Source organism: Sparus aurata, chromosome 19, assembly GCF_900880675.1.
Source record: "Sparus aurata chromosome 19, fSpaAur1.1, whole genome shotgun sequence".
NCBI lineage: Eukaryota > Metazoa > Chordata > Actinopteri > Spariformes > Sparidae > Sparus > Sparus aurata.
The window spans coordinates 16783545-16797512 of record NC_044205.1 but is presented as its reverse complement, the minus strand read 5'-3'; the positions used below and the strand labels follow the sequence as shown (position 1 = coordinate 16797512).

Here is a 13968-nt window from a genome sequence, read left to right as displayed (position 1 = left end):
TCTCAGTCTTGCCTGTGTTTGTATAAGCTTGATTTTCACAACTGGAAAGTAATAGCCATCTGCCCAGGCAGGCTGGAGGGGTATCATATGTGAGCAGGTAACCGACGGCTATTAAAAATCACACACACTCGCCTCTGAGCTCCTCTCACTCTCTCTCTCTCTCACACACACACACACTGCGAGGAGACTAAAACCAAATGGGAGAGAGGAAGAAAGATGAAATATGGGGCAGGCGCCGGTCTCAGACACTCTAACGCTGGCAGGACACACCAGACGGAGGAACATGGCACTGATAGTTTTAATGATTTATAGGTGTAATATTTGATAGACCCACAGTACAAGAGATTTGTTTCCACTATGTGTAGATGATATAGAAAGTATTCAGAAAAGGTGAAATGTTTTGTAGAAGAGAAACACTTTGTTGGAACAGTTTTGTGGTAAGAAGGACAGATAAATCCGGGGCACACTCATCATGGCCAGACTGACAGGTGAGCGGAGTCAGTTAGCTCCATTTCCCAGGCCTCGTCTCTCCAGGTAGTGTGGGATCCACCCCCCCAGCTCGGCCCTTGCTCAAAGGGCGTGTGCGACCCCGTGATGACATATGACCTCTTCAATGGCCCTCCCGAGCCGCATCTGTCATTTCCCACAATCCCCGCTCCCATTTTCATCTCAGGGTAAGCCCGAAATTACAGGAAAGAACAGTGGAAGCTTCCTTCTGCCACCAGACTGGAGTCCAGTCAGTTTCAGCACAGTGGATTTGCGATAGAAACCAGACTGTAAAATATGCACGCTGCTTATGTCTGCGGCGTTTAAAGCTGCACTGTGTAGTTTTGGGGAATTTAAATTGGAAGAGTTTTAATGCTGAACAAATAAAATAAACAAACTCTATTCGTTTTCATGCCTGAATGAACTGAAGAAACAAACTGACCTTAAAGGAGACATATTATGCAAAACTCACTTTTTCGTTGCTTTAGTGTGTGTATTTGCATATCAGGAGTGCCTCCCCACCCCTTAAGAATGATTTTTGACCACTAAGTCAATGTTTTGTAAACGGACGCAGTCAGGAAATGTGTCTCTAAAGGAGCCAGTTGGATTTCACCCGCGCTGTTACGTAACAGAGCGGGTGATTTGAATACTCCCACCCTCATGCTGGATATCTCCTCCCACATTACGCCGGCTACCTGAACGATGATCCGCCATTTTCTCGCCTCACTCGTACGCGACAGCCTGACCGCTACGATGTACAACCCGAAAGCCAAGCGCTCCTGCTATGTCATGAGATGCATGGATACTCATGTTTCCCTTCATCGCTTCCCTACCAAAGAGGATATCAGAGCGAAGTGGCTAAATTTTATTTTTCAGGGAAACATCCCAGCTTCAGTGAGCAAAAGTGTTTTTGACTGTGCCAGTCACTTCACGCCGGATTGTTTCAGCAACCAGGGTCAGTATAAGGCTGGACTGGCAACGAGATTGTTCCTAGAAGATGGATCCATACCCACTGTCCGTGTAAGTATTTAAAAAAAACAGTGTAGTTTGTGTTACTTTGGCCGTTTAGCACATGAGCTAACGCTAACCGTCGATGTAGATATGAGGCTGAACTAACGTTAAGTTGCAACGTTGGGCTTACTGGTCATATGATTCACTGTAATGTTAATCAGCAGTCTTTTAAAACATGGCACTTAATTGAGAAAATGAATTAGGATATTCATATATGATCGCTTCTAATCGGCCGGTGAACAACTGCTCGGCCGTGAACATGCTAGCTAGCTAGCTGGCTAGCATGTTCAAGGCCGAGCAGCTAGCTAGCTAGCTCACCGTCCGCGAAGCAATTCTCCGACGTGAATACACATGGGAGACCGTCTCCTCCACATGCTCACGGCCGAGCAGACGGTATGAAATGGTCTCAGTTGTTCACGGGCGGTGAGCTGCGTTAATTTATTATCATGTTGTGCTAAAGGAGGCTAAGACCTCCTTGTGTTAGTATTCATGTAACTACGTGTGTAGTGTTAGCTGCTGGCATGAGAGACCCGATCTGAGAGTACCAAAACGTTACCTGCAGTAAAGCAATCACTACTTAGTTTTGGAGTCGGATACAGGGGTTCCCTGCCTGCTGTGCTGCGATTAACGTTAGTTATATGCAGACACGGACACAGAAAAGTTGCTTCGCAAATGTGTACGTTTTTGCTCACTTACTAAAATCCAATGTGAAATGAGGGATGTGCATGGGTTTGCTCGGATTGTGATTTGCCAGATTTTGCCTTATCAAATTGATTTTTTAATCATCATCAGAGGACATTTGAGTCCTGCATTTTTCTAAATACAGCTATTTATTTGAAAATAAATCACCATTTTCTGAATATTTTTGCAATGTGTACAATGTGCTCGCATTCTTATTTAGCATTGTATTATTTTTCCGCCCAAGACTATACCTGGCAGCCCTGCACTTCAATGAAAATACAGACCGTCCACAGGCAACAACCTCAGCTGGTGAGCCACTGTTTAGGCTTCATTTCCAAAGTGGAAGTAAGGAGAATGCACAGCAAAGCCAGTGAAGGAGCAACAAACCTTTTGTAAGTTTTAAACCTTTTTATTGAAATCACACAGAAAAATGAAACAGACATTAAAAAATACTTGTAAAATAAATAAAATATAAATTAACCAGTGTCTATGGCTTTTTCTAGTTTTTTTTTAAATAAATAATAAACAAGCACGATAAAGTATGCACAATATTTCACTTTTTCTAATTGCAGATTAGGTGGATGACATCTTGGACCTGGTGTTTGAGAAGGTTTTTCAGGACCCTGGTTCATACGCAGATGAGGTTTTGAAGATCTCCATTCCTGAGGCACTCTCTGCGCAGTTAGAAACGCTGGACAAGAAGGAGGTGATGGACCACTACGTGACAAGGTTCAGTCAAGGGCCGGTCTGAACCCCACGTAGATGCCTCGAGTGCCGGGGAACTCCATCCGTATACGCAGCACCACACAGCTGGGCAGTGCCACACAAACTCTTCAGCCCAGAAAGCCCCAACACCAGCTCACAAAGCTCCTATATGCCAAGTATCTGTAACGGCTGAACAGAGTGGATATATTTAGTTATACATTTATATTTAGACATAGTTTTTGATTTACCTTATAATTTTTTGTAAATATTTATATTACCTACTGTTTAACAACAGGCAATAAAAACTACTTGTACATTCAGTAACTTTTTGAATAGTTGTGTGTTGTTTGCTGTACTTGTATTTATAAAAATAAAATTATATAAGCTGTTTTCTGTACTTTCAGTGTTTGACATGTAGACATAAGAATTATGATCAAGAGACAGGTTCGTAGGAGTGGGATGAGTATCCAAAAGTACAAAACATAAATTCCTGCACAATATCTAATTTGTATTTCCACCATTTATTAGCAGCAAGATTGTCATAGACCTAGGTGTAGATGTTGCTAATAAACTGTGTTCTTGCAAATTGATTTTTTTGCAGAAATGTATCTTTTCTAGTGTTTGATATGTAACATTTTAACAATTGTCAAACTGCCTTTCAAAAAGAAAAATAAGCAATGTAACAAAGTGGAAAATTGAATTTATTTCATTACTCATATTTTTATTACAATAACAGAATTTATACCGTATATTACCAAATAATAGCCGGGTCTCAATTAAACGCCTGTCCAAAACAAAGGCCTGGTCTGTTAACTGGTTGGAACAAACAAATAAACGCCCGGCTATTATTTGATATTTTACGGTATGCAAAAAAAAAACCGCTTACTGTTCTATTCCCCTCAGACGTAATGGCCCATAGTCTGCTCTGTAGATATTTAGTGCATTCTGAAGTGAGAATGCACACTGGTACGAGGCCAGGGTGGTCTGCCATGCAGGAAGGTGAGTTTTGAAGCTGATTTAGTCTTCTTATAACCTGTAAATGTGAAAGGTTAAGTGACGTTTGATGACAGATAATATGACTGAATAGTTACATTTTCATTCAACAAGCAGACATTCTCAGGCGCTGTAGGCATTGTTATGCATCTAAACATAAGTACACACCTAAACCAGAGGGGAAAAAGGGAACATAACAGTTTAACGTTTTTTTTATTTGAATATGTTGTTAGCAATAACGACTGGTCAGCTTGTGCAACGATGTAACGTTATTAATTGGAATTAGTGCATTATGTTGAAACGCAGTACAAACGGATAAACAGACATTACTATGGAGGGTACAGAGCTGGCAGACAGTGGCCCCAGCCCGCACTACATCCCCGTTTCACAACTTGGTTGAAAAATTAGCACACACGTGAAAAGTGTTTGGCTGTGGATAGTAAGTTAGATGTCGGACAAAATAATGACGTAACAGTTAACGTGTTTATGGCGTAGCTGAGAATAAAAGTGCTACATTCCCACTCGTAGCTGCCGAAAAAACATTGCGGACTTGTGAAATTTACTCGTGTAACGGGAATAGCATGCTACTTATGTTTACTCAACACAAATCTAGATTTTTATAAGCAGTGAGTTACACATAGAGCGGTCAGCGGTCGACCGTATTTAGTCAGCGACCGTATTTACCGACGTACAAACATACACATTTTTAAGAAAAAAGTAAAATAAAGATCATAACTCACCATTCAGAAACGTCTTGTTGCAGTCTACATTGAGCAACTTATTCGTTAGCTCCTTCTTGATCAGGGTCTGACTCTGGTTCAAACATGTAAGGTTGGACAGCAAAGTTTCCTCCTGCAGCCATGTTTCTCCCAGGGTTCACGCTCAGTTGTTGTCATGGTAGCATGAGCGTGCCGGCGTCGTCACACCTCCCGGAAGAAGTGGGTGGATTACCTGTGTCTCATTTGCATTTAAAGAGACAGGCACTCAAAACCGACTGTTCTGAACAGGGCTGTTTTGGCAGGGTTTTTGAACAGTTATGAACTGCTATTGTGCTTCATCCTTATGGTATTTTGACCAAAGCATGTCACAGACATTTCATTAGGACACCAGGGAACTAGATTAACTTGTAGAAATAGGGTATAATATGACTCCTTTAAAGGACAACACGGTTTCATACTGTTTTATACTTTGTTTATATGTGGCGGACCCTGCCACCTTTCTAGCTTCAAACAGTGTTATTTTCCTCTGAAAACAGCTTGTTTGCTCAGTTATGGAAAAGATAAGCATTTCTTTCTTTGTATTAGAACCTCATTAGCATTGTATATATTGAAATTCTGAGTTTTAATTTCTTCTTTTTAATTATTATTATTTTTAAATATGATACACCCACACACACACACACACACACACCTACAGAACTCTCCTAGTGAAGAGAACGCATCTCATGAATATTAATTTGTGTAGTAACACACGTTACAAAAGTGTTAGTTAGTTTGTTCCGACATTTTAAAAAATCAGTCAATGAAGATCTTTCTCTACTGATTAAAATGTCTTCCCCTCAAACGACGGTGTGCACCTTTAAGAAAAAGGAACAGTCCAAAATGCATTGCTAATTGAAAAAAAAAGAAAGAAAGAAAATAGCTGCACATTTTAACATCTCATTTATTCAGAGGATATAGGGAGCGCTCATTTATTCCCCCGGCTATCTGTAATGGTCTAATTACCCTCTAAAAGCTTCTCCATTGGCGTCTGTGTAATGAGGCCCCTGTAGACTACAGGTTGACATAAGACTGCCTTCAGCTGGGCCCCGCTGCACCTTAACTCCCCCTCCCTCCCTCCCTCCGCTCTAGCCCCATCCGGCCTAAAGGGCCTAAAGCAGAGCGACCAGCAGCGGCCCATCTGCACAGGACGGGGCGAGCACAGACGGAAGCCATTGAGGTGGAACATCCAGGAGAGGTCCTGACAAGATAAAGATATCAGGAGCAGACAAGGGCAAAGGAACATATTGATGGAGAGGGCCTCTCTCAGGGCACGCTGACACCAGATACCTGCTATTTAAAACAGTGGTTTCGCTTGCTCATGGATTTGTCCGTGCTGCAGTGCCATAACCTAACTGGGAGGGCCACGAACTCTCTCTTTCTCTATCTCCCCCTCTTCTCCCTCCTCATCCCCTGCGCCTTAACCCTCTTTTACACAGTGTCAAGCAGACAAACACAGTCACCCCTATAACTGCTAATGCTGTCGACATAAGGCTCCATCTTTGGCCCCTAATGAAACTGGAATATGTGTTATGGACTTCCAAACTGGATCACATTAAAGTGAACCTCCCCTTCTCGATTCAGACTTAACCATTAGCGTTGCTCTAGTCTTTCAGTGCGACAGGGGCCCCCAGCTCAGGCCTGTCTGGCCGAGGGCCAATGCCCCTCTGAGGACGGATGCTGGGATCCAGTCTAGCCATTGGCCATGCATTGTGCAAAGACAAGTGACAGTGAGTCTTGGGCAACAGCTGAAAGACGCTGGCAGTATGAGCCTTTATGGGGGAGGGTTCGACTTGGCTTTGAGCTCTGACTAAAACTCACCAAAGTGGAAGCAGTATGACACAAAAATTTAGTTGTTGTATGGAGCAGAGGTTTGTTTCTAATAGTTTGGGGACGTGGATTTATTGAGTTGGCAAATAATTATCCACACGTCATTCAGAAGTTTGGAATCAGTCAGAAAAGTTTATTTTTAAACCATGACTTTTTTTTTTTTTTATATAACCGACACATTAATAATCTTGGAAATGGCTATTACTGCTGTAAATGACTGATGTATAATTCATTGTTCACATGAAATGGCAAGACCCCAATTTTAGCAGCCATTACTTTGGTGTCCCGATGATGAATCTCTTTCAGCTCATCCTTGATTAATCATGTTTAATTGAACAGATCTGGTCACTTTAAGTTCATCCAAGGTGTATCGAAGTACCAAAGAACGTGAACTTTTTTGGGTGATAAATAAAAAATATGTATATAATATTATATATAATAGATATGAACTCTTTTGATGTTACAGAAAGAAAGAAAGAAAGAAAAAAGAAAGAAAGAAGGAAAGAAGGAAAGAAAGAAAGAAAGATCGTATCGTTTTAAACACAAGGTAATGGCAATATATTACTCTAGTAAAAGTGAAAGTCACTCGTTTGTTGGATCTGATATTCAGCATTTCTCTGATTATCAGAATCAGTGTTTTTTTATAACTGATTGCAGATAAAATACATTCATTTAAAAATGCGATACTTTGCCTTCAATGCAGTGCGCAGTCTGCAAAGTAACTACTAACTGCAGCTGTCAAATAAATGTAATGGAGTAAAAAAGTACAATATTTACCTTCAAATGTGGTGGAATAAGTACAAGTACCTCAAAGCTGTACTTGAGTTAACAATAGTTTTTTTTTTGAGTCTCTCTTAAACATTTTTCTTTTTGGACCTAAATGTGTTATAGCAACACTGAACGACAGATAACAAATTCAAAAGTATTTAATTCTGGAAGATGTTTAATTAAATTTTTTCTTTAATGAGCTTTTGTGTCACACTCACACCTATTTCATTGTTTCATACACCCGCCACACGTCCTTCTACAGTACACTGGCCTTTCCTTTCCTCACCCCCGTCTGCTCTGTGACTCGCCCCTCCCATGTCCCAAAGCCCATTATAGCCCCTCAGTTCAGTCCTTTCCCCCCCCGTCACCAGCTCCCCCCCCTCCTGTCACATACCCCTGCCCCTGCCTTGTCACACCCCTGCACTGATGGATGGTTTGGGTCACTGGTTCAGCTGTGGAGTTCAAGCCTGCGGGCTCCACGGACTCACCCCCCTCCACCCTCCAACCCAAACCAACCCCATCCTTCTGCCTGCCTCTCCCCCCTTCCGCCGCCACCACCACCACCTTTTACTACTCCTGCTCTCTCCTCCCTCCCGGATGAAAACAATGTCAGAAACCCAAAGCTGGTCGCTCAGCTGAGAAAACTCATAACTCTCCCCTCAGCGCCCACCTTCCCAAACACTCGCTGTTAACACTTTCATTCCTCGCTGGGCCCTCAAATAGACCCGGCTTACTGGGGCCACATAAATCAGCGAGAGGGTCAGACTGGGCCTGGAGTCGGGCCTCACCTCACGTTGAATGGGCAGAGGCAGGTCACTCACTGTCATTGCACCGTGAGTTATCTCTTTATAATGACGCCTCTCGGCTGTCTGTGAATGTGTGCGAGCCTGTGAGGAACTCCTCAGCTTTCGTTTTTTGAGCATTGAGTCAAATTTAAAGACTTGGTTTTGCTGCTTTTGGCAGAGAGCTGCATTAGCTCAGCGCTCTCTTTGTGGTGCTGTTTACCGTCTGATTGCTTGGTCTCACATCAGTGCAGGTCAGGCCACGCAGCTCCTGATCGCCCTTGTCCTAACGACTCTGCAGCGGGGGTATCTGGTGAGTGTCAGATCCTGGACCCGAATCTATCCTGACACACACTCTGCTCTTATGCTAATCACAATGTTTAGGAACATTTCACCGACAAGGGGGCCGGGACAGGGCCGGACAGGGTTTGGGGTGGGAGGCCTGACGAATTCCAGTAGTTTTGAAACATGGCAATTATCAGCATTAGCCTGCACCCCCGACCCAAACCGCCAAAGTGAGCGGAAATGGCAGCAATCAGGCCCGATTTCCCTTAGAGATGCTGGATGGGCTGGACACACACATCCCAGAGACACGGGCCCTCGGTCGGCAGCTTCCCGGCCTCGGCCTCGGCCCGAGCCCCCTGACAGATGGGAGCCGAGCAGGGGCGAGTCCTGGGGCTGACAGCAATGTTGCCAAAATTGCTCTTGGATTGACTAACAATTAAGATATCAAAAGAGATCACGGCAGCTCACTGACAGCTGCTTCAATTGTTTGCACCTGCTCCTCTGGTGTTCTGCACATGTCTGGCATGGATTAGGGCCGGCTCGTGCTGGCCACATTTCACCTTTCCACAAGTGATTTACTCCAGAATCATCCTCCTGCCACGGCGAGCACACCCCTGTAGCTGCTTTTTGCATTAGAGAGAGGGAGGAGGCAGTGCGAGTTTCGTAATGGCATCATTATCACTGTCACAGTCATTAGCAGCATTGTTACATATCTCTCATCTCTTACTTTTACCACTGTTTAACTGCAGTAGATGCCGCTGCATAATAAACTTGAAGTAGACACAAGTGTCTGCTTATTATCGCTTATCAATGTATGAAACTATCACTTATTTGGACATTTTAACTCAAAAGTAAAGACCCCATCTGGTTCAGGAATGGATGGATTGATGGGCAGATGGACACAGGTAAAACAATACTGAACTAGACCCGTGCTGGTCTGTGCTGGAGGAGAGCTCAGCACACACACACACACACATCAGGGTGGAGTTTGTATTGTTATGATTGGTCAAGGAGACATTTGAGGTTTGTCTGTCCCTTCATCCCTGTCCTTTGTCCTCATTTGACATCTGTTTATATGGAAAAGCAGCAGGAGGATGCAGGGAAAATGATTATGATTATTTTTTTCAAACAAACAAAAACAAGTTTCACCAATCTTTAATCTTGTGTTAAGATCATTTATTTTTCCTCTTAAAATGTTTTAAAAAATAATATTATATACGGAAATATAATTTCTACTTACTGTGTACATATATTTCTGTACAATATTGACTTGTGTTTTTTTTTATCATTATTTAAAAATTGTTCACCTGTCATGTTATTATCTGGGTCATGATTCCCTCCCATTGGCTGTTGCTACTACAGAGTAAGGCCAAAGATATTTTGTGCCACTACACTAAAGGCTTTTTAATACTTCCGTCCTAAGTCATTGCATTTGTTGATGTTTGAGGTACCTGGATTGCCTACTTGTCAGCGCCATCTGGAAACCGGGACAGGGCCCACCGGGTACAAATGTTGCCTTCCCTGTAACAATTTCTGGGAACGCTCCTCCCTTTTAAAATTATGGATTTCAAAAATTAAAGATGATTTGTTTAGTTTAATTAGTTTTTGAATACAGATTTAGACCAAATAAGAGAAGTTAAATATCTCAACACAAGTTTAAAACTATTGAGTTTATTTCTTAACTCACTTAAAACTCAAAAATTCAGTTAAGACAGTTGTCTTGAGTCTTCTCAGCTTTCTTTCTTTTCTTTTTTTTTACAGTGTGTGGATGCACAAGCAGACAGTTATATATGTGTTGTGTGACTGATTATAATGCGTGCGGTTCAAACAGGGCTACTCTCTCCTATTATCTTTCCATCAGCTTTAGGCTCCATTAAAACTGCCCTCCCCTCACCGCACAATAAGACCAGTATTCTCTGTGTGCTGTCATTGTCCGGGCGCATAAGGAACAGTTGCCCTTGTTTTGTTTTTTTTACCTGACGGAAAGCTTCCGCTATGTGTGTGTGTGTGTGTGTGTGTGTACCAACAGTATTGCTTATGGACCAGACAAGCCAATTACCAAAGTATGCCCCCCCAAAAAAAACAAGAGCAGGAAGGAAGGATGTAGAGGTGGCAGCCGGTACACCCCTCCCACCACCACCTTACTCAACCGCACAAACACACACAGACACACACACACATACATACGCAAACACACAAACTGCTCCTCCCCTTGTCTGGCCGAGGGAGACGAGGCCAGTTGTACCCAGTGCCAACCTCTCTGGAGCCAGGCCAGTCCCGCTGGACCCTCTGGATCGTATTCTGGTGTGGGCCGTTGTGGCTGGTTGGTCCCACTGTGTAACTCTAGCTCTGTCTCTGACACAGTACAGGTATGTCCCCTGTGGCCCAGATTACCAGGGGACTGTGTAAACAGCCCTGCTAATCTGAGGAAGTATCCTGTTGGCATATTTGTGAAGCCTGCCTCAGCGACAGGTTTGGTATTTAATTTAGGAAACCGTCGTGGCCATTATAAAACTGAAAGTGGATGGGGGAAATTTAAATAATTACATTTTCTTTATTGGTCTTAAACCTTTTTTCTTTACGTCAATCACACGTATGATGCGTAAAACTATCACAACTAAACAAAGAGCAGCTGTATCATCTCTAGCAGCTGTAATAATTGTTAGTTACGAGGTAAAGTGTCGCGGCAAGGTTTAATAATAGCAATAGTACTTCATTTGGGTAAAAATTAAAATAAGTGGGATGAATTACACTGATTAAAAAAGAAAATATAAGGGAACATTTGTAAATAACTAAATAAATCACATGCCGTTAGCTTGAGAAGGTGGATGGCTGTTCGGTGATTAATTTAGGTTAATCAGCCGACTAGACTTGAGAATAAAGAGGGCAAGGCCACTCGAGGGTTGTGTTTTCTGGGGAAAGGCCAAAAAGTGCAGCAAGTGGGCACGGGGTTGATTAGCAGGGAGGCTGGAGGCTGCCTACATGGATCATAAGCAGGGTCCATTTGTGGGCAGGCATCGCTTGAGAAATAAAATCCCTTTTTCTGTTTTTGTTCCTTGATGAATCGTCACATGCAACCCAATCGCTAGAATAAATGTGGGCAATACAATTTTTGCAAAAACCACGACATGTTGTAACTTGACATTTCTGTAGGTTCAGTTTTCAATCTTATGTCTTCTTTATGCTGTGCTTGGTCTGGTTAGATTTAGACCCAAAAACCATTCAGTTAGGGTTGAGGAAAAATCATGTTTTAGCTTATAAATAAACGTGGATTTGTCACCAAAAATGTCACAACATCTCATTAACAATATGCGGTTCTGTCACCGCATACATGGAGGGAACATGTCTCGAACGTCTCATTAAAAATATCCAGTGGTTTCACGGTGACAAATACTGAAGCGACGCCTTGAACAGTGGTTTCTGGCTTGGCAGCCTTCTCGCTTAGCTGTACAACAACCACCGTCGCCAGCGAAAGACAGCTCATAAACATGCGAGCATGATGTGACATATATATTGTTGAAATGTCAGTATTGTACCTATGACTCGTACAACTCTAGCAGGGGCTGTCACATGACAAGCGTCGCTCTCCATGTGTGATTCCAGGTGTTGAATTCTGCGTTGTCATCTAACGTGCAAATGATCTCTTTGCGTTTGATCTTAAACTTTCTACATGTGAAATTAAAAGTCATTGTAACGGCAGGTGAAAACAATAAAAAGGTCAATTAAAAACATCATCACCAAAACCAAAATACAACTTAAAGAATACATTGAATCGGATGCATTTTTACATAAAGTGAAATATGGGCATCATAGATCAATATCAATATACATTTCTAACACAGTATTTGTTAGTGACCCTACACTACTCTAACATATTAAAGAAAGGCAGACACAACCCTTCAGATGACCTTACCGAAATCTCTGTACCACCCGCCTTACCTTCTGTCATGGAGAATTCGGGTCCCTGCATCTTTAAGTCACTTTAATCTGCTAACAGCTTGGGCTTGGGCCACTCGGTCATTTCTTTGGCCCTCTTTCCATTGTCCTATATGTCATCTCCAGGCAGACACTGTTTAGATATTAATGGCTGCATGATGAGATGGCCTCCTTACAAGGCTGCCCTCACTGGATAATTGATCATGTAGTGAATGACATGATGTGGTTCAGGTTTAGGTCTGTGCTGCTCCACTGCGGGGGTCATGATCAACTTTTTGTCTTCACGGCACATCTTATTTTGAAGTGACGACTTTGCAGTGTAAATACGAAATAACGTCCATAAGACATGAGTTAAAAGGTGAAGAAGTAGAAGATTTGATGCATTTTATGGACATAATTTCATTAGTGTCCTGTCTGTACAGCAGAAGTGGTACAGTGGTATTTCCACTCTTTACTCAGGTGGAAATACAGATACTAAAAAAGACTTTTCAACTCGAGTAGAAGTCAGAAAGTACCGGCTCTGAATTGTACTCAGAGTAAAAAGAGTAAAAAGTATTGTTTCTTAAACAGTTCACTTTAATAAAGGCCATGGATGGGAAATGTCTTGCTTCTCAGATTCGGCTCCAGCGTCATCGGCATTGTTGCCCGGTGTTGTCTTTATCTCCCCGTTCGAGTCTCCTTCTCTGTCTGCTTCCATCTTGTTATGTCTTTTATGTCGTTTCCCCTTTGCTGCATCTGCCATTGGTTGAAATCACACTTGTGATGTTGGGAAGGCGGTGTGCAATAACGCCAAATGAAAAATATTCGATAATTCCCCCCAAATGCATTAAAAAGTGCAGATATTTGTGTTTAAATGTAGGTTGTAAAAAGCAAAAAGTTGTTGTCAGCTAGTACAAGTACTTGTGCTTTGTTACTCCACAACTCTGCTGCATATTCGAAGAAAACAATCTCGCCATAAATGGAGGAAAAAAAAACAGAAGTTACTGGAAAATCCTGAGAGACATAAATCACACATTAAACAATAATTCTTACTGTGGAAAACAAACAAGTTTAAAATTCTCCGAGTGGTTTTGTTTGATGACTCTTTCTGTTGCAGCAACTAATCCCGCGGCCAAATGAGAGAAGTAATGAGCATTCTTTTCTGACGTGAGTGTGTTTATAGGAGCGCAACTCTAGCATGTAAAGAGAGACGCATGGAAGCACTTCTCTTCCTTTGGAATAAAGTAATTAAGGATCTCTCGCCCCATTTTTTTTTTCTTCTCCCCGCTCTCAGCCAAGGAGCGTAAGCTTTCTGTATGTCAGTCGATCATCGCTGCAACTTGACATCCTGACCCGGACATTTAATTTATTGATCTTCATTTTATTCGGATGTAAGGACCCCTTTGCTCTTTTAAATTAATCCAGGTTAATTTGGCCGGGCCCCCTCATCCCACCCAGCATGAATGGGCCCTCTGTTGGGCAGAGCTGGCCCTGGCCACCCAGATTTATGGGAATCTGCAGTGAATTAGAAAATCTGTCAATGCGAGAGGAGCTGCGCGGCGCGGATATGCCGTGTCACTCCACCTGTAAAAGAACTGCTCTTTGTCCATTATCTCCCAGGCTTACCTGAGGAGAGTTAACCTTGAGGTCAATAACATCTCCATGGTGTTTCATGACTGGCTGGGCCTGGGCCGGGGGGTCTGAGGAGAGCCATTGTTAACACGGGGGCTGCAGACCCACACTTCCTCCCGCTT

General features: G+C 42.6%; 2 long non-coding RNA genes across 2 annotated transcripts; one reads left to right on the top strand and one right to left on the bottom strand.

Annotated features, from left to right (window-relative positions):
- Positions 1-963: 963 nt before the first annotated feature.
- On the top strand, positions 964-3473 carry LOC115569697 (uncharacterized). The gene is made up of 3 exons (XR_003981604.1): positions 964-1506; positions 2423-2570; positions 2751-3473. It is a non-coding gene; the product is annotated as an uncharacterized LOC115569697 (long non-coding RNA).
- LOC115569698 (uncharacterized) lies at positions 2934-5023 on the bottom strand. Its single transcript, XR_003981605.1, has 3 exons — positions 4617-5023; positions 3770-3916; positions 2934-3072 (listed from the first exon to the last, which is right to left on the bottom strand). It is a non-coding gene; the product is annotated as an uncharacterized LOC115569698 (long non-coding RNA).
- Between the last annotated feature and the right edge of the window lie 8945 nt (positions 5024-13968).